Source organism: Bubalus kerabau, chromosome 19 (assembly GCF_029407905.1).
Source record: "Bubalus kerabau isolate K-KA32 ecotype Philippines breed swamp buffalo chromosome 19, PCC_UOA_SB_1v2, whole genome shotgun sequence".
Classification (NCBI taxonomy): domain Eukaryota; kingdom Metazoa; phylum Chordata; class Mammalia; order Artiodactyla; family Bovidae; genus Bubalus; species Bubalus kerabau.
In genome coordinates this window covers 16,132,812-16,154,240 of record NC_073642.1, presented here as the reverse complement: position 1 = coordinate 16,154,240, position 21,429 = coordinate 16,132,812, and the positions used below count along the sequence as shown (strand labels likewise).

General features: G+C 43.7%; 1 long non-coding RNA gene across 1 annotated transcript; it reads right to left on the bottom strand.

The window, feature by feature from the left end:
• Window positions 1-1,413: 1,413 nt before the first annotated feature.
• Window positions 1,414-20,136, bottom strand: LOC129633857 (uncharacterized). Its single transcript, XR_008705332.1, has 4 exons — window positions 19,859-20,136; window positions 14,547-14,664; window positions 4,090-4,269; window positions 1,414-2,610 (listed from the first exon to the last, which is right to left on the bottom strand). It is a non-coding gene; the product is annotated as an uncharacterized LOC129633857 (long non-coding RNA).
• Window positions 20,137-21,429: the final 1,293 nt, after the last annotated feature.

The window sequence follows — 21,429 nt, the reverse complement described above, 5'->3', positions numbered from 1 at the left end:
AATCCTCACTCCTCTACAACTGAATTCCAGCAACTCGTCCTAAACCTTCATCCTATTCTAATCCACAGCTGTTGCCATGGAAATGATCAGATAAGATTCAGTCCTGAAGGCAGATGGGCTCATGGTGGAAGCTAAGTCCTGGCCTACATATATAGCCCCCTGAAATATTAGGTTTTGTTTTGATTTGTTTTTCCCCAATCTTTGAATCCCAGAAAGCAGCTGCCTCCAATGAGAGGTTAATGCAGTACAATGTCACAAAAGTCGTTCATGGGGTCTGGAGATAGGGAACAAATAGGAAAAAGCTGATTCCAAAATGCTGCTGAGGAATGGAGAAACTGGAAACGCTTTCCTCTGACTCATTTTTGGAAACTTGGTCTGAAAGAACATCACCCCAGGGGTTTTCTCGCTGGAGTGTGCATCACAGAAATGATTTTCTCTGTCTGTGTCTCCACCCCAGGAGGAGAGTAGGTCACACCAGGCCACTCCCTGGGCTTTGCCAGTGTAGGAGGGGCCACTTCATTCTTCATTGCTCATGAGGGGTTTCAGTTTTCATGGTTGATGGCAGTTTATAACACATGTCCGGGGTTCACTCTGGTTGTGTGAGCAACGACCTTAAAATGTTGCAGAGCCTCCAACAACCTTGTATCACGTGCATTCTCGCAGACAGATTCTTTGGGGAGATTTAAATTTAAATAATTGTTCCTAGGTAATGTCCCAATGAAGTTGTGTTTTGTTAAAAATAGAAAGAAGTAGCACCTTGTCTCTTTGGTTTGAACAGTGTGATTTCATAGGTTGTTGTATCTTTGCCACATGCTTCATTTGGGGCGGGGGTTGAAGCCAGCCCCCCAGAGCAAGTGTGCCTTTCATTAAGGCAGATGCCCTGTCATGTGTGAGCCCTGATACATCAGATGAGAACAGGGCAAAGCTCAGAGTAAAATTTACTGAATCCTAGAAGTGGAAGGATTCATGCAACCTCACCATTACACAGCCTACATAGGTATGTAGCCTACCATTCATTCAGCGTCTTGGACAATTCCATTATGGGGAGAGTTTTCAGATGCAGAAGTTGAGACCAAGGTTTTCAAGGCTTCACAGCTTAGGGACCCTTCCCACTCTGCCACTGGTTTAACAAAGGGCCCAAGAGTCCCGGCTAGCTTTCCTTTCAGTCTCCTTATCCCTGGCAGCTCCAGATGAATTCCTGTACAGTAAATCCCCTGCATATGAACGAGTTCTGTTTCAAGAGTGTGTTTGTAAGTCCGATTTGTTCATAAGTCCAACAACATTAGCCAGGGTATCCAACTAACACAACTGGCTATAAAACACTGTACTGTAATAGGTTTGCAATACATTGCACACAAATAATACATGAAAAACAAACACACAAAAAAACAAAGAAAACATCTTTAATCTTACGGTACAGGACCTTGAGAATACAGTTGTCACTTCAACAGCTGGCACACAGTGGCTGGCATCGAGTGAACAGGCAAGAAGAGTTACTGATGGAGGAGGGAGAGGAGGTGGGAGATGGTAGAGCTGAAGGATTGTTGCAATAGGAGAAGGAGGGCAAGCTGTGACTTTGCTCACGCCTGACATTAATGAAACACACATTCACATTTTTGAAAGTTCGCAACCTGAGCATGTGTATGTACAGGACTTACTGTGGTGTCGTTTTTATTGCTTATTCCCTCTTAGAAGTTTTACTCGTACTTGCTATACATCACTTCATAAGTTTTCAGTTACATATAATTTGTTCACCAAACACCTGTTGAATTAGTAGATGTGTTACAGGATTGGAGACAGGGCAGAGGGTTTGGAATAAGAAGCCACCATTCATCTTGTTCTACGACACTTTTCATCATAGTTACAGAGCAAGAGAGTGACAGCTTTTAGAACCTGCTTAGCGCTTTCTGGGCAAGTTGTATATTTTAGGAGGTAAAGGCTATGCTTTTCAGTGACATGAAATAGAATTTCGTTCTTGCTCTTCTTCTCTCAGCTTCCATAATTGTAAGTGATGTTGAAGAGAGACAAGAGCTGAGTCATTTCTCACATGAAAAGTAAAATGAAAAATTTGAACTGAAAGCTTGATTTCAGTAGGATTTCTGTGGTTCTCACCAGTGCTACAAAGTTGCATTCTATTGCACTGAGCAACAATGTAGCTAGGTAGCCTACATTCATGCCTAAACACAGCAAGAGGGGCTTCCCTGGTGGCCCAGAGGCTAAGACTCCACACTCCCAATGCAGGCAGCCCAGGTTCAATCCCTGGTCAGGGAACTAGATCCCACATGCCGCAACTAAGAGTTCACAAGCTGGAATGAGATATCCTGAGTGCCACATTTAAGACCCAGCACAGCCAAATAAATAAATATTTAAAAAATAAAAATAAACAGTGTGCGTGCTCAGTCCCTAAGGCATATCTGACTCTTCACAACTCCATGGACTGTAGCCCACCAGGCTCCTCTCTCCATGAGGATTCTCCAGGCAAGAGTACTGGAGAAGGATGCCATGCCCTCCCCTCCAGGGGATCTTCCAGACCTAGGGATTGAACCCATGTCTCCTGGGTCTCCTGCATTGGCAGGTGAATTCTTTACCACTGAGCCGCCTAGGAAGCTCCTAAAAATAAACAGAGCATGAGCCAATGCAGACAGCTTTCTGGTGCCCAGTATGCCCATGTCCTTCTTGTGTTAATTCAAACACTGGGGACACCCTGTCTTTCTGAAGCTGAAGTCTATCTAATTTCAAAGAATACTCTTCATGTGCAGGAATATGTACTTATTACTGTGGTGGGGAATCATGTCACTTCCATGTCCGTGAGAAGTTCTGATGGGAAGTTCGCAGTTAACTGGAGGAAAATTGTTCCACATGTGGCCATGCCAAGTCTCCCTCTTCAAGTTCTCCCTCTCCAGACCAGATCAGGTTCCAAATCCCCACTAATGCACCCCTGAGTATCTCTCAGTTTCACCCTGTCCCAAGCCACCATCAAATCTAAGACAATTATAGTGGTCTTGGTTCATCTCCCAGATTCCCTCTTAGACCCATTTAGTGCAGGGCCAGTGCAGGGCCAAGCAATGTTGTTGTTGTTTTAAATACATCTAAATCTGATCTGGTCCCTGTCTTGTTTAAATCCTTTCAATGACTCATCTCTGCCTTAGACTAAAATCCAAAACCCTCACATGGCTCTGCATGGAGGGTCATGGAGTTTCACAGCCCTGGGCAGTGCTGGGGGCTGTAGCTTCTTGCTCTCTGGCACCTTTCTCATTTTTAGAAAGAGCTGTTTGTCCTCAGCTGAGGTTTAGCCATGGCTGACAAGGAAGATCCCAGAGTTTCAAGCACTAACTGAGACTTTACCTCAAGCCACAAAGAGCTATAACTGAGGTTGGCTGCAGAAACGACACATCCGAGACACAAGCTTGCTATCCGATCTCTTTCAAGAATCCAGGTGCTCCCCAAATCAGGTGCAAGCTGCACATCTAAGAGGCAGTGCGTGCAGCAGTGGCAGGCTCTCCATCATTGTCCAGCAATTCCGCACGCTGGGCAAAGGGCAGTTATTTATAAATACTCTGTTCCTAATAGACTCTCAGTGCAGCCACGGCCCTTTAGTCACACAAGACATCATCTTTCCAGGGTCCCAGTGCCTACCTCCTCTCCCTTACCTCTGCCCTTTGTCTCTGGTTGCAGTGCTGAGGGTTTATGGCCATGGGAGCACCTCTTTCCATACAAAGGACAAGAGGGTCAAGTAGGTGTGACCTTGTCACCTGCCTCTGCTTCATTCTGACTTATCCCCTAACTAGACCAAAAGCAATTAGATGGGCAGATCCTTCCTTTTTAAGCTTATTACAGAATTGCTCAGAGCTCCTACATCTTCCCAAAGAAACTGTAAAACCCTCATCACATCACTGAAACTCCTTTCCCATCGGGACCAGTCTGCTCCTGAAATCTCATTTTTTTTTTTAAAAAAAAAGCTTGACAGTGCCACATCAGGGTCTGGGTAGAATCCGGAATCACAGAGGCACTTAAAAATGGGACAAACTTTCTGGGAATAAAGTTAGCTAAGCCACTTTTGTTCTTTTTAATCTCACTGTGTGAACTCACCTGTCACTCAGAAGGAGGATCTGGGAGGTTCTTCATGCTCACATATCTTCACTGGAAATTGAAGAGGGGTCCGGGTTAAAGTCATTTCTTTTACCCTCACCACTAACTCCCAGTTCCGACTAGTTCTTCATTCAAACGTGCAGTGAGCACCTGCTGTATGCCATCCTGGCTTCTGGAAGCCTGGAGATGAAAGAGAAACACTGTTTATGCCCCAAGACTGTCCTAGTTCAGGACAAGATACAGAGAAGGGTCCCCCCTTCTATTTGTACAAAATAGAAGGACCACCCTCCCTGAAGGACCTTACTGCCTAGATCAGGGCTGCTAATACTCAGCCACTGGTCACTTGTGGACACTGAGCCCTTGAAATGTAACCGAGGGACTGCATTTGTAATTTTCTTCTATTCCATTTAACTTCAAAGCCAATTCTTCCTCCTATGAACATGCACACATGTGCTCGGTCATGTCTGACTCTTTGTGACCCCATGGGCTGTAGCCCACCAGGCTCCTCTGTCCATGGGATTTCCCAGGCAAGAATACTGTAGTGGATTGCCATTTCCTTCTCCAATACTTGATTCTATTACTAGAAAATTTAAGTATGCTCGAAACAACTCGGGAAGGTGAGTCTCCTTTTTGAACTCTGTGTGCTTAGTCACTTAGTCGTGTTTGACTCTTTGCCACTCCATGGGCTGTAGCCTGCCAGGCTCCTTTGCGCATGTGGATTCTCCAGGTAAGAATACTGGAGTGGGTTGCAAAGCCCTCCTTCAGGGGATCTTCCCAACCCAGGAATAGAACCCAGATCTCCCGCATTGCAGGCAGATTCATTACCAGCTGAGCCACCAGGGAAGCCCTTTTGAACTCTAAATGTTATGAAATATAAGCATGGATCAAGTATTTATGATGAAAATTTAGCATCCAACTTGAGATGTGTTGTAAGTGTAAAAGACACACTGAGTTTCTAAGACTTAGTATGAAAGAAAGAATGTAAAATGAATAATGTATATGTTTCTTAACTGATAATGCCTTGGCTATGTTGGATTAAATAAAATATATTATTAAAATTAATCACCTAAGATTTATAGTTTTCCTTTCTAAAATGTGGCTACTAGAAAATTGAAACTGACATCTGTGGCATAGATAATACAGGATAATGGTGCTCTAGAAGAAGAGATAGGCAAGGAAACAGAAAATGAAAACTTAATGGGTTAAGTGTGAGATAGAGAAGTAAGGGACAAATAGGTGGAGTATTCCAGGTGATAGGATGGGTAGGAGCTCATAGGCCTAAGAAAGTAGAAAAGAGAAAAAAGAGAGTCCCAGCTAGAGAGATGCCTTGACATGGGCAAAGACATGGAAGTACAGACAAATCTCCTACATCAATAATGCAAGTGAATTAAAAAAAAATTTAAATGGGACAGGTGGTGAGAAAGGTGGGATGAGGGTACATCAAATTAAGGGACCTGAGTGTTAATCTAAAGATGATGAGGGGCCATTGAAATACTTTAAGGAAAGAAACAGCATCTTCAGAGCTGCATTCTAAAGCAATCTCCCTAACGGCCATGTGAAAAATGGATGGCTGTAGACACCCCTCCATCTAAAGAGAGCAAGGCTGAAATCCCAGGCTCCTGCTAGAAGGCACGTTGAGGGAAGAGTGAGAGGAAAGGAAGGAACCACAGTTTGCTGCTATGCTGTAAGGATGATGAAGTCATTTAGAAATGAAAAAGGAATTTGATATTGTTGTTCATGTTACTTCCTTTTCTGAAAAAGATCTAGTCCTTCTTAGAAAGTGCAGACCATCGCAGCACTGTTTATAATAGCCAGGACATGGAAGCAACGTACATGTCCATCAGCAGATGAATGGATAAGAAAGCTATGGTACATATACACAATGGAGTATTACTCAGCCATTAAAAAGAATACATTTGAATCAGTTCAAATGAGGTGGATGAAACTGGAGCCTATTATACAGAGTGAAGTAAGCCAGAAAGAAAAACACCAGTACAGTATACTAATGCATATATATGGAATTTAGAAAGATGGTAACGATAACCCTGTATGCGAGACAGCAAAAGAGACACAGACGTATAGAACAGTCTTTTGGACTCTGTGGGAGAGGGAATGGGGGATAATTTGAGATAATGGCATTAAAACATGTATAATATATAAGAAATGAATCGCCAGTCTGGGTTCGATACAGGATACAGGAAGCTTGGGGCTGGTACACTGGGATGACCCAGAGGGATGGTACGGGGAGGGAGGCGGGAGGGGGGTTCAGGATGGGGAACACGTGTACACCTGTGGCGGATTCATGTTGATGTATGGCAAAACCAATACAATACTGTAAAGTAAAAAATATATATATACATAAAAAATATTAAAAAAAAAAAAGAAAGAAAGTGCAGACCAAACTTGTGAAAACAAACACACATATTTAAGAAGGCAAGTTACAATTGGAGAGCCCTGAAAATATGAGCTTCGGACAAACCAAATCAATTAATTTATACCCTGGGGCATGAAAAATGCAATTACGAAAAGAGGAAAAAAACTGGCCGTGTTGTGAAGACAGATTTTCCAGGATTATGTCCAACCTTGATGCTACTTGGATCCCGTTGATCTGACTGCTCTGTGTGGAGGGGCCTGCCTTTCATGTTTCAGGCCTTGGGACTCTCCAGGCAGATGCCTTTGAATGCAAATATTTCAGCTCTTCCTTGGAACTCTCATTAGTTTCTGACTTCATTATTAGTGCAAACCTCAATTTATTATTCATTTACTTTTACTTCCCTACCAGGAGGTCAGAGGGTATTTTTTAATAAGGAAATGTAAATTGCTATATTTCTGTTTTTCCATTAAATGCCAAGCACTTGAAAATTATGTTATTCTCTATCTCCCAAGAAAGATTGAATGAATCAGAATTAAAGATGTGTAAAATGCCTCAGGCCTCTTAGAATAATAATGTTCCAGAAGCATAACATAGAAATACAGATTTATAAGTACCACAGAAATTGCCCTGGGTTTAATCAACACAAATGGTCACCAGTTATCAGGCAGTTCTTCTTGGACAGGTTGGGGGCAGAAGTCAGACGGCTTGGTCTCCATCTTGCTGTGTGTCTGGCCTCGGTACCAAATGGGCCATTCACTTAATGGCCCTGGGCTTGCATTTCCTGGTGTGTGAAATTAAAATAATAATATCTGCCCTCTGTACTCCAGGCAGCTAGTGGTAGAATCAAATAAAATATCTTCGATAAAACCAATTGGAAAGCAGACACTTTTCATTGCACATCACCAGAACCGGCACATGTTTGCAGACAGTAATTAAGATTATGGTGGCTGGTGCTGCTGTTTTATTTCTCCAGCTTTAGCACATGCCTCCACATATGGCCCATAATAGGTTCTCAATAAATATTGTTGAATGGAAGCATTCTTTCTCAGCGAGTTCTTTTTCTGACAGAGTTTTGAGAGATCCCCCTCCATATACTTCTTCTTTTCATGAATAATTTTTTAATTTATTTTTATTTTATTACTATTTTTAGATTTTTATTGCAGTATAATTGCTTTATAGTGCTTTGCATTAATCTCTGCTGTACAACAAAGTGAATCAGCTGTATGTATACCTACACCCCCTCCCTCTTAAACCTCTCTCCTACCCTCTCCGTCCCACCCATCTAGGTCATAACAGAGCACTGGGTTAAGCTCCCTGTGTTATCTAGCAGGTTTCCATTAGCTATCTATTTTACATGAAAGCTTCTGCACAGAGAAGAAAACCACAAGCAAGATGAAAAGACAGCTCTCAGAGTGGGAGAAAATATTTGCAAACAAAGCAACTGACAAGGGATTAATCTCCAAAATATACAAACAGCTCCTGCAACTCAATATTAAAACAACAAACAACCCAATCAAAAAAAAAGAGCATAAGACCTAAGTAGATATTTCTCCAAAAATGACATACATCTAACCAAGAAGCACATGAAAAGATGTACAACATCCACCCCACTAATTATGAGAGCATTGCAAATCAAAACTACAATGAGGTATCACCTCACACCAGTCAGAATCAGTTCAGTTCAGTTCAGTCACTCAGTCGTGTCCGACTCTTTGCGACTCCATGGACTGCAGCACACCAGGCCTCCTTGTCCATCACCAACTCCTGGAGTTTACTCAAACTCACGTCCACTGAGTTGGTGATGCCATCCAACTATCTCATCCTCTGTTGTCCCCTTCTTCTCCTGCCTTCAATCTTTCCCAGCATCAAAGTCTTTTCAAAGGATTCAGTTCTTCGCATCAGGTGGCCAAAGTATTGGAGTTTCAGCTTCAGCATCAATCCTTCTAATGAATATTCAGGATTGGTCTCCTTTAGGATGGACTGGTTGGATCTCCTTGCAGTCCAAGGGACTTGCAAGAGTCTTCTCCCAACACCACAGTTCAAAAGCATTAATTCTTTGGTGCTCAGCTTTCTTTAGAGTGCAATTCTCATATCCATACACGACTACTGGAAAAACCATAGCTTTGACTAGATGGACCTTTGTTGGCAAAGTAATGTCTCTGGTTTTTAATATGCTGTCTAGGTTGGTCATAACTTTTCTTCCAAGGAGCAAGCTTCTTTTAATTTCATGGCTGCAATCACCATCCGCAGTGATTTTGGAGCCCTAAAAAATAAAGTCTGTCACTGTTTCCACTGTATGCCCTATATATTTGCCATGAGGTGATGGGACCAGTCAGAATGGCCATCATCAAAAAAATCTACAAACAATAAATGCTGGAGAGGGTGTGGAGAGAAGGGAATACTCTTACACTGTGGGTGGGAATGTAAATCGACAACAGCTCCTGTGGAGAACAGTATGGATGTTCTTTCATGAATTCTTAAAGCCATCTTCCTTCATCTCCAATTTGTCACCTTAGTCTTTGATTTTTCAAAGCTGGCTTTCTGTGCTAATTTCTCTCCCAGACCCTCTCCTTTAAACCTCATTTCTGGCTGAGGGCTGCCTCAAATTTGGTCTCAGTTAGGGCTTTCTCTGGTCATCTGAACTTCGTTTCCTGCTCCTTCCCCTTTGAGTTCTAGGAAATCTGTGTTCTCCCTTTTCTTTTGGTGGTGTTTCTTAGTCACTAAATTATTGTCTGAGTCTTTTGTGACCCCATGGACTGTAGCCTGCCAGTCTATAGAGGGCTGTAGGCTCCTCTGTCCATGGGATTCTCCAGACAAGAATACTGGAATGGGTTGTCATTTCCTTTTCCAGGACATCTTTCCCAACCCAGGGATCAAACCCACGCCTCCTGTATTGCAGGCAGATTATTTACCATTGAGCCACCTGGGAAGCCTCTTTTTATTTCACGGGCCCATAAATGGCTTTGAAAATATCAGTTCTCACTTAAACTCATCTGCTGCTTTTTCTGGATTCTTCTTTTTCCTTCCCCCCCCATATCAGCAAATCCTTTGCTTCATTGTCAGTGAAACTCTTTTTCTTTTTTACACAGTTCAACTTAACACCACTGTAATCTTTCTCATCACATGGTTTCCTTTTTGGGTAAACCCATTATTCTGACACTGTTTATAGCCTCCTTCCTTTAGTTACCTTCAGTAGACAGCTCTTATTTAATACTAGGCTTCATGTTGATTGTTTCCTTCAAAGTTAGAACCACTACTGATGCTATAATATTTTAAGATTACACAGTATCTCGTCTCCAGGACCTTCTAGAAGTACCATGCATTTTGGAAAGAGCGAAAGAATAGGGCAGACCACCATTTCTAAAGCACAATTTGTGCTTACTGGAAACTTGAATGGCATCACAGTCTATCCCCAGAAGTGTTAACTAGCCCCTTGCCTCAGCAGATGGACTGCATTTCCAGCCTCCAGGAGTACATGTCTTTCATATATTTACTCTGGCTATTCACTACTTTGCTTAGTGTTACCCATTGTTCCAATACTTTGGCCACCTGCTGTGAAGAGCTGACTCATTGGAAGACTCTAATGCTGGAAAAGATTGAAGGCAGGAAGAGAAGGGGGCAACAGAGGATGAGATGGTTGGATGGCATCACCGACTCAATGGACATGAGTTTGAGCAAAACTCCGGAAGACAGTGAAGGACAGGGAAGCCTGGCATGCTGTAGTTTGTGGGGTCACAAAGATTTGGACATGACTTAAGGACTGAACAAATTAAAAAAAGAAATCCCATTGTTCTAGGCCAACTAAGGACAAAAAGAGATGATGGGGAACCTAGTTACAATAGTAATAACTGTAATAACATTACTAGATACTTCACCAGACAAGTCAGATATTCTTCTAAATACTTTATATATGTTAACTCTTTTTATCCTCCAACAATTCTAGGAAGCAAGCACAGTAAGTATCCCAGTATTATCGAGTCGAAACATTGGGTTTAAATAACTTGCCCAAGTGGCACCACTAGTAAGAGATGGCACATAAAAAGGGCACAAAAGCCAAATTTAATTCACAGTTGTGTCTGCAAGAGCTTGGTCTGCTCATCCCAATGGGTTTACATCATCTCATAGCATGTGTCAGGGAAGGTGGTCCCTGGCAATGTGGTGATTATGTGCAATGGAGGGCGGTTGTAAGGGCCAGAGGAAAATGAATTTGTGAACTGCAAAATGAAAGAGAGAAAACTTGTTTTGTGACCAGTTGTAAGAAGATCAAAGTTTCGGGTTTCCTATCAGAAAGTACACACCATCACAGTGAGATAGTAGTAATTTCTGATAAAAGTGCTACAATACGATCCTAAATCCGTGGAGTGCGCAGGTCAAATGGTAGCTGCCAGTTCACACTGACGACCAAAGGGAATCACTATTACGGATCTACAGTCCACAGTGACTGGACCTGTGATACCGACTCCATAGCAATTTCACTACCTGAAATTTCTTTTTGTTTCCATGGGTCACTTTGGAGTGGTAAGCAGGAAATAGAGGGGGAAAGGAATTGATTGACACAACGGAATGTATAAGCCATGCATATTAAATCATCCTAAGTATTCTTCAAAAGCCATGAATTGAACAAGGCCTTCTACTAGGAAACTCATGGCCTTTACTCAAACATTTCTATACCTCTCAATCATAATGACAACCATTTCTGAAGGTTTTCCCAATCTTGTCCTAATTGGGACACGCCCATTCATCCTTTATGTTCCTGCTCATCAAATTTCGCTTAGGAAAACCTTTCTTTACTTTCCCCAGCTGTATGAGATGCACCTTTCTCTGCACCCCATGGCATTTTGTGCTTCCTATGGCAGCAGTCAGCTTACTGGCTTATAATCCTTCATTTATAAACAGCATTGCTGTCAGAAGATTGAGTTTCCTGGACAGCAACCCTATTGTATAGAATCTATATGATAGGCCTTTACTACTCAGAGCGAGGATTACCATGCTGCAGATAGTCAAAAAATAGAGGATAGATGAATGGAAACATGAACAAACAAATTAATACACAGGTCAACCTTCACTCTACCTTTCAACTACTTTAAATGACCTATTCAAACCATAGGCATGCCAGGGTTTTATTAGAAAGAGAGAATCACAAATGAATGAACTAGAATAAAAGATTTATATAAGCATGAGACAGCAAAAGAGACACAAATGCATAGAACAGTCTTTTGGACTCTGTGGGAGAGGGAGAGGGTGGGATGATTTGGGAGAATGGCATTGAAACATGTATAATATCATATAAGAAAGGAATCTCCAGTCCAGGTTTGATGCAGGATATAGGATGCTTGAGGCTGGTCCACTGGGATGACCCAGAGGGATGGTATGGGGAGGGAGGTGGGAGGGGGGTTCAGGATGGGGAACACGTGTACACCCATGGCAGATTCATGTTGCTGTATGGCAAAACCAATACAATATTGTAAAGTAATTAGCCTCCAATTAAAATAAGTAAATTTATATTTAAAAAAAAAAAAAGAACTGGACCTTACACAATTGTAAAAGCTGATTAAGCAGTCTACGTAAAGCCATTGCTTCTTCATCTGAGAAGGCCAAAGCCAGCAGTGCAGGCAATTGGGAGGAGAAAGTAGACATGAGGTGGGTGAAACAAGAAAAACTGGGACCCATGAGAACAGATTGGAATGCACGTCTGCCTCCAACCTCAATAATGCATGATATTGTGGGGCCTTTCTACCATGGAGTTGTATGCGTACCTTGGCCAAGATTCAGAGCAGCTGACACAGGAGATCCAGCTCAAGCCGAAGGACAGGACTGATGCTCCAGGCCAACAAGGCAAGATGACAGATCATGGGCTATACTCTTGCCTGACGATCTTACAGATGTGGCACTAAAGTCTCTCGTGGCCAGCGCTCACCAGCAAGCATGGAATAAGGACAGGATTCTGGGGGAGGCAGTTCCAGCTTAGCCAAGTCTACACTGGACGAAGCCACCGCAGTACATATACTATCATAGCCTACCCAAAGTGAGACCCAAGCACCATTTTGCAATTTGAGTTTCCTACTTAGGTAGGGCCCATGCCAATGAGAAGGTGAGAATAAGAAGAGCCAGAGAATGCAATCTCCAGGCAGCTATGGTAGATTGCATTATGGGCTCCAGTTTCCCAACCCTCTTTGCATCTACACATTTGCATGCCTCACGGAGGACAGATTGTACTTTCCTGAGCCTTCACTTTGGGTGTGGCCATGAAACTGACTTTGACCAATAACATAGGGGTGGAAAAGATAATGAAGTAAGTCTGTCTTAAGAGGCTACATCTGCTTCCACTTTTCTTTTTTCTGTTTTCTGTCTCTGTGAGAAGATCCTAAGAGGGGAATTGGAAAGCATGAAATAGGGCCATCTTCCACTGCAGATGCATGAGTAATGACCACTCAGTTTTAAGCTCTGTGTTTTGGAGTTGTTACACAACAATAGTTCATCGATACAACTCAAAGCAGAAAGAAGGAGGCTCCCGTTGAAAGCCTCTCTCTGAGAGCTGTAGCTTAGCACTTGTGTGAGTATCACTATCAGCCGCTGTTTTGTGCAATGAGTCCTGCGGGGTAGGGAGTGCGCAGTGTGCGGGAAAGATGATTAACTCTGATGTGGGCCACCTCTGGCCAGTCATGGCACACGAGAGATGCACATTGATCAGTAGCCAGAGCCTGCAAATTAGGTGAAGCTGAAACAAGGTGTGCCCAAAGGAGGTTAGGGCTTGGTCAGACTTGGAGTTTTTCTAAAGGAATTTTATTTTATTATTTTTTAATTTATTTATTTTTAATTGGGGAATAATTGCTTTACAATGTTGTGTTAGTTTCTGCCATACAACAATGTGAATCAGCCATAGGAATATACATTACATGTCCTTCTTGAACCTCCCTCCCATGTCCCACCCCATCCCACCCCCTAGGTTGTCACAGAGCACCAGGCTGAGCTCGTTGCACTATGCAGAGACTTCCCACTAGCTATCTAATTCACACATGGTAATGTATATGTTTCCACGCTACTCTCTCAATTTGTCTCACCCTCTCCTTCCCCCACTGTGTCCATAAGTCTGTTTTCTATTTCTGAGTCTCTCTTCCTGCCCTGCAAATACGTTCATCAGTACTATTTTTCTAGATTCCATATATATGCATTAATATATAATATTTGTTTTTCTTACTTCATTCTGAATAGCAGGCTCATCCACTTCACTAGAAGTGACTCAAAGCCACTCCTTTTTTATGGCTGAGTAATATTCCACTGTATATATGTACCATAGCTTTTTTATCCATTCATCTATGCCCTAGCTGTTGTAAATAGTGCTGCAGTGAACACTGGGGTACATGTGTCTTTTTCAATTATGGTTTTCTCATGTATATGCCCAGTAGTGGGATTGCTGAGTCATATGGTAGTTTTATATCTAGTTTTTTTTTTTTTTTTTTAAGAAATCTCCATACTGTCTTCCATAGTGGCTGTGTCAATTTACATTCCCACCACTTCCTCTCCAGCATTATTTTCAGATCAGATTTGGCTGATGGGCAGCTGAGGACTGGCAACTGCAGAGCTGCTGTATAAACAGCGTCTTCTAATCGTTCCCCATCACCTATAGGATAAATGTCAAATGCCTTAACAGGGCAAGAAAGGTGCTTTTCTGACCTAGCCTCCTTGAACCTTCGGAGACCTCTCTCCAATCCCTCCTTGTTCCTCCTACTCTCACACACCTGCAAATTCTCTTTGCCTAGAATGTCCTTCTCTCTTCTCTCCTTGGCAAGCTCCTGCTTAATCTTCAGTGAAAGTGAAAGTCGCTCAGTTGTGTCTGACTCTTTGCGATCCTGTGGACTATACAGTCCATGGAATTCTCCAGGCCACAATACTAAAGTGGGTAGCCTTTCTGTCCTCCAGGGGATCGTTTCAACCCAGGGATCGAACCCAGGTCTCTTGCACTACAGGCGGATTCTTTACCAACTGAGCCACAAGGGAAGCTTATTCTTCAGAGGCTATTGCAAATGTTCCATTTTCTCTGTGGATCTCTCACTCTTTAACTACTTGCAGCCGCCTAACTCACCTCTAGGCAGAACGAAGGCTCCTCCAAGTCTTGTGTCGGCTGTGTTGCTACCTCCTCTTGTGGGCAGGGACGGGGTCTCCCTCACTACCACATCCTTCTTCAGCATTTAACCCAGAACCTGGCAGGAAAAAGGTGAGCAGCAGATTGTAGTTACTAGGTTGCTGAGATACATTTCAAGAGGATGAAGATTTTTCTCTACTGAAGTTTGTATTGCTATCTAAAATGGTGACCTTGTTAATTATCAATGGGTTCCACGGCAAAGATGGGAATTTTTCAACTCCTTTGAGAAAAGAGGTCACCTGGGAATCAGAGAAGAGCCAGAACCTTAAAATATACCTGAAAAATCTCAAACACATAAAATGACTACATTCCCATCTAATGCAAAATAGCTTAACAGAAGCCCACTTTAAATGAGCCACTTAAATAGATGCTGATAGGACGTATGCTTATCAAGGCTTTCACTTGGTTTCAGAGCCTTCTCTCTCACACAACTATTATTTTTTTCTTCTTTTTCCAGAATTTTGTCCCATTTTCCAAACACCACTCACTCTTTCAGCCTATGAAAAAGCTGAAGTGATGTTTTATTCTTCCTAAACTGACAACAGAGGAGCCAAAGCAGTACTTGGGCAAGAAAGCAGAGAGAGCTCCTCTTCTTTCAGTTTCAGATTTAGCAGAAATGATGTGCAGTCTTCATTGACCTTCATGCTTTCTTCCCACAGCCAGACCTAATCATCTCCCATGTCTAGGGGTAGCATTACACACCGTCCAGGAGTGCCGGTTCTGTGTGTGTGTGTGTGTGTGTGTGCGTGCACGCTTATTCGCTTAGTCATGTCTGACTTGAGTTTTTGCAACCCCCTAGACTGTAGCCCCAGAGAAGGCGATGGCACCCCACTCCAGTACTCTTGTCTGGAAAATTCCATGGACGGAATAGCCTGGTAGGCTGAAGTTCACGGGGTTGCAAAGAGTGAACATGACTGAGCAACTTGACTTTCACTTTTCATTTTCATGCATTGGAGAAGGAAATGGCAACCCACTCCAGTGTTCTTGCCTGGAGAATCCCAGGGATGGGGGAGCCTGGTTGGCTGCCATCTATGGGGTCGCACAGAGTCAGACATGACTGAAGCGACTTAGCAGCAGCAGCAGCAGCAGCAGACTGTAGCCCACCAGACTCCTCTGTCCCTGGAATTTTCCAGGCAAGAATACTGGAGTGGATTGCCATTTCCTCCTCCAGGGATCCTCCTTCCTGACCCAGGGATCAAACTTGAGCCTCCACATCTCCTGCATTGGCAGGCAGGTTCTTTACGAGTAGTGCCACCTGGGCCTCCCTGCCAGTTCTCTGAATTCTCTGTAAACCACATTTCCACTTGGCCAGCTATGTCCTGGGGGCTTCCCTGGTTGCTCAGTGGTCAAGAATCTTCCTGCCAATGCAGGAGATGCAAGTTCAGTCCCTGGGTCTGGAATATCCTCTGGAGAAAGAAATGGCAACCCGCTCCAGTATTCTTGCCCCAGGAAATCCCATGCACAGAGGAACCTGGCCAGCTACATTGCATTGAGGTGGCCGAGTAGGAAACAGCAACAGCTGTGTCCCACTAGTCAGGATCAGTAGGGGGTGCTAGAGAGCGACTGTGAGGCTGCAAGAGGAGGCAGGCGCTTGCTCCTTTCTCTTGTCCCTTTCAGGCTCACTGAAGCTGGTGGTGGCAGCAGCAGTTCCATCCTGTGTCAACAAATAAGTTTTCAGCATTTGCAGAAAATGGCTTATCGCATATCCCACCCCTTGCCCCACTGACACCAGATGCAGCCAAGCGACATCCCCCATAAAGATTCTGAGTTTCAATTCCAGGAATCCTCCTCTGAGTTTATAAGGTTTAAAAAAAGTTCCAGTCTTTTTTATTTTGTTCCTCCAGGCCTTCAAGGTGGTGGCCACTTTTCTGCGTTGTAACATCTTGAAACCTTAAGACAGTCTTCTTTTTCTTCTCATTTAACTAGGTAACAACTTTCTACTTTGCTAATAATTCTTGATATTAAATTCTGTTTAAAAAACTGGTGTATCTCTGTCTTGTCAGTGAAATCTAGCTAGTATCAGCTATTTCAGCTGCCTGTTCCCTCCTCTGCACTGTGAGGCTTCCTAAGCTGATGATGTCCCTGTTAAGGTGCCCTGATAGGCAGGTCCCATGCACACCCCTGGATTCTCCTCCTGGGTTCTGCAGCCCTCTCCCTGTGGTTTTCATGCTTGTCACAAGCTCCAGTTACCACTTCAGCCCCCATTCTGGTCATGGGGGACTCAGGCTCAAGTCCCCAACACCCACCCTTGTACCATAGGTCACAGCCTTCTGTTCGGACTTTCCAAACCCCCCAACCTGCGTTAAGTTCCCTGATTGCTAACAACTGGTTCCATGGTGGGAAGGTTTTGTTTTATAGTGTTTTCCTGATTTCTGTGATGTGTAAATACTCCCACCAGGACCAATTTCACTGAACGTAGAGTGGGGGCTGGAAACACAGTACTCTATTATGTGGGCTTCCTGGGTGTCTCGGTTGTAAAGAATCTGCCTGCAATGCAGGAGATGCTGGTTCGATCTCTGGATCAGGAAGATCCCCTAGAAAAGGAAATGGTGACCTGCTCGAGTATTCTTGCCTGGAGAATCCCATGGACAGAGAAGCCTGGGGCATGACTCAGGCATGACTTAGTAACTAAACAACAAAACGACTCTATTATATAGTAGTTTCATTATAAGGATAAAATAGACACAATACCTAGTGTAAATAATAGAAATACATAGTAAAATAATTAAAAATTATGAGTTTTGAGTATATGCTTTCTTTTTAATGTAATTTATTTAGTTGTTTGGGCTTCCCTGGTGGCTCAGCAATAAAGAATCCACCAGCAATACAGGAGCCACAGAAGACATGAGTTTGATCCCTGGGTCAGAAATATCCCCCAAGAAGAAAAATGGCAACCCACCCCAGTATTCTTGACTGGGAAATCCTATGGACAGAAGAGCCTGGTGGGCTACAATCCATAGGGTTGCAAAAAGTGGGACATGACTGAAACAACTTAGCACACATGCACACATTTAGTTGTTTTTGCATTTAACTTGCATTTTTATTGTCTCTACTTGACAACTGGGTCACAGAATTTCTGAAAATTTAATTAGCTCCCACCAGCCAATGAGAGCTAGCTGTGATATAGCAAGGATCAATGCTGTATCTACAAAGTGTCCCACCTGTATCCATGGAACCCTGAAGCTATGTAGGGCAAGCACGATGTGAAAACCACCTCTCTGGGGACCAATAAACTCAGGCCATCATTCTATTTCACACCATCACCACAGCAACACATCTCAAATACAAGTCAGTGGTTTGCGGGAGCATCCTGCAAGGCATATAAACACAGACACCCCAGAACTCCAGGGATACCAGCCTCCTGCCATTATAAAAGGAGCCTGGACTTCACTGGTGGGCCTGTGGTTAAGAATGCACCTGCCAACACAGGGTACATGGGTTCAATCCCTGGTGCAGGAAGATTCCACATGCTGAGGAGCAACTAAGCACATGCCACAGCTACTGAAGCCCGAGTTCTGAGAGCCTGTGCTCCTCTACAAGAGAAGCCGCCACAGGAAGAAGCCTGTGCACGGCAACTGGAGTAGCCCCTGCTAGCCGCAACTAGAGAAAACGCCGCACAGCAGTGAGACCCAGTGTAGCCAAAAATCCAAATAAATAAATCAGAAAGGATCCCTCAGCCTTTACATAGAATGGCTGCAACTATGTCCCAACACAGCCAATAAGTAAATATTTTAAAAAGAAACAGGTAGTAGAGATGTAGCTGTCATAAAGCAAAGGAGGAGAACACAGAGAAAAGCCATTTCATACTTCCGTGAGGACTTCTCTGAGTCGCAAACATAATAAATACCAACAATCATGATTGTAATGTGAAACACTGCTTCAATTCTTGGTATTTATAGAATGAAACCCTTTGAACTGGGCTCCTCATGACACCACATGTCTTTCCTGAAATGTCGGTGCATACTGGTTGTGTTTCAGGGAACTCTAGGACCAAATTCTTGGGTTTCATCAAAATGAAAGGCATAAAGCCTTCACTGGACTTAATACATGAATAATAAGAAATCAAGCTGAAACCTTGAATGAATTCCAGAAACAAATTTGTTGCTGATTTTGCAAGGCAGTTCAGGTCTGGAACAGCTAATGTTTGCCACATGGTAGGCACTTAGCAGCAGCAGCAGCAGCAGCAGGCACTGGTTGAAGCACCACCTACCCAGAGAGGCAAGCACCGTTTTACAGATGAGTATATGGAGACATTGAATTTAACTTTCTAAGGTCACATGGTTAGTAATGGCAGAGGCAAGCATTCAACCCGCCCAGTCTGAGTTTACAGCCCCTTCATCATTGTGCTGCGCTGACTTCTTCTCAAAGCCACTTAACCCTTGCTGCTAAGAACTTTCTAGAGCCGGAAGCTGCAAGAAAGAATCTTAAGAATTTGCCATCCCCCCCCTTTCCTGCCCCATCTCCATACATTCTTACTCCTGATTTCACACAGCCTATTGGTTTTGAAGGTTTTGGTTTATAATTATTACTGGCTGTGCTGAGTCTTCTTTGCAAGGTGAGGCCTTTCTCTAGCTGTGGTGCACAGGCTCTCTAGTTGCATTGTGCAGGCTTAGTGCCCTGTGGCACATGGGCTCTTAGTTCCCTGACCAGGGATTGAACCTGCATCCCCTGCGTTGGAAGGCAGATTCTTAACCATTGGACCACCGGGCAAGTCAAGATTTAATCTTTAATTCAGAAAACAAAGACAGTGTCATCTGCCAGACACCCCTCCCAAACTCTTCCGATCCATGGTCTCACAAATGAAAGAATCCAAGCTGGATGCGTGGTTTTCCTTGTCCATGGGTTGCCTACCATGAGCTGGGATGTGCTATACTTTCAGCAAGTGGTGGTCAGTGGCATCATTTATCACACTGCTGCTGCGCTGCTAAGTCGCTTCAGTCGTGTCCGACTCTGTGCGACCCCATAGACGGCAGCCCACCAGGCTCCCCCGTCCCTGGGATTCTCCAGGCAAGAACACTGGAGTGGGTTGCCATTTCCTTCTCCAATGCATGAAAGTGAAAAATGAAAGTGAAGTCGCTCAGTCGTGTCCGACTCTTAGTGACTCCATGGACTGCAGCCTACCAGGCTCCTCCATCCATGGGATTTTCCAGGCAAGAGTACTGGAGTGAGGTGCCATTGCCTTCTCCCATTTATCACACTACCTCCCCACATTAACCCTCATAACTATACTCAGATGTAGGTTTCATTTTTACCAATGAGGCGACTGAGGCTCCTTAAAGTTACAGTACCCTGGAAACATCCCTTGGCTAGGCGGTGGCCAAGCAGCGATGCAGAGATGCCAACTCCAGCCTCGCCCTTCTCCTACCTGCTCCTTCTCAAGAGCACTTCTCTGCGAGGAGGAGCCACATTGGAGGGAGCCCCCAGGTACACATTACTCGAATTACACTTAACTACTGCAGAGACTTATTATGCATTTTCATCTTCTTTGTGCTTTCTAATTAAAAAGGAGGGGAACGCGGTGATCTCTTTGCTCTGTAAAGTCTGTTTTCTCTGAGTGGAAAGCAGAGGGCCCCCAACGAGAGCCTTTGCATAATAGAGCTCATTGTATTGCAATCAGCTGTTTAAGTGCAGAGTTCTCCAAGGTCCTTTTTTACTGGAGAGAGTTAATTAACAACAGTCACTAATCACTTCCCGGAGCTCCGTCTTGATTACCAAGAATATGTGAATCTACTTAGTCACCTAAAAATTTAAAGTGTGCCCTTACTGTAACAGTCTTTAATTAATAGTAATAATAATATTATTATTCCTATTTAACATCATGGAGTACTTACTAAGGACCAGGTGCTCTGCTATGTGATTTTTATTTAATCCTCACAAGGACTTTAATTAGAAGCAGCACTGTTGTTTTTCTTTCCACCTTGGCCATGAAAACCCGAAGTGAAGGTTAAGGTGAAAGTTAAAGTTGAGGCTTGACCCTAGGTGTCTGCAAGCCCAGGGCCTTGATGGCCTCCACATCCTAGGGAATAATAAACCATTTTGTTTTATATTAAAACACTCCTTTACTCACCTAGCAGAGCTCAGAGTCATGACATCCAAGAACATGAAGACACTTACAGCAATAAGCTGAAGTTACCAACCACCTGTGGGCTTCCCAGGTGGCACACTGGGTGAAGAATCCACCTGCCTATGAAGGAGACGCAGCAGACATGGGTTTGATCCCTGAATCGGGGAGATCCCCTGGAGGAGGACATGGTAACCCACTCCAATATTCTTGCCTGAAGAATCCCATGGACAGAGGAGCCTGGTGGGCCACAGTCTATGGGGTCACAAAGAGTTGGACATTACTGAATGCACACACACACACACACACACACACACGGACACACACCAACCTTTTAACTTTAAGGAAACATTTCCAAGACCTTTGAGCTTGGGTCAATGCCAGCTAAGCCCATGGCAAGTAGCAATCAATTCTCCCAGTTGGCACCCCTAAGACTAAAACCTGGACAAGACAGTATGCTGGTGGCCTCTGAGAGGCCAAGTGGAAACCCATCTGAGTGGTGCCATCTATTAACTATTCTAGCTGAGACTGGTCTTCACTGTACACATCCTCCAGGACCAATAATCCGGTTGTATGGTTTGTGGGAACCAAACAAAGAATTTAGGATTAGAAGAGGAGTCCCTGACCTCTGGGATCTAAAGCCCAATGATTGGAGCTGATGTAATAATAGTGTGTTAGTTGCTCAGTTGTGTCCAACTCTTTGTGACACCATGGGCTGTAGCCTGCCAGTCTCCTCTGCCCATGGAATTCTCCAGGCAAGAA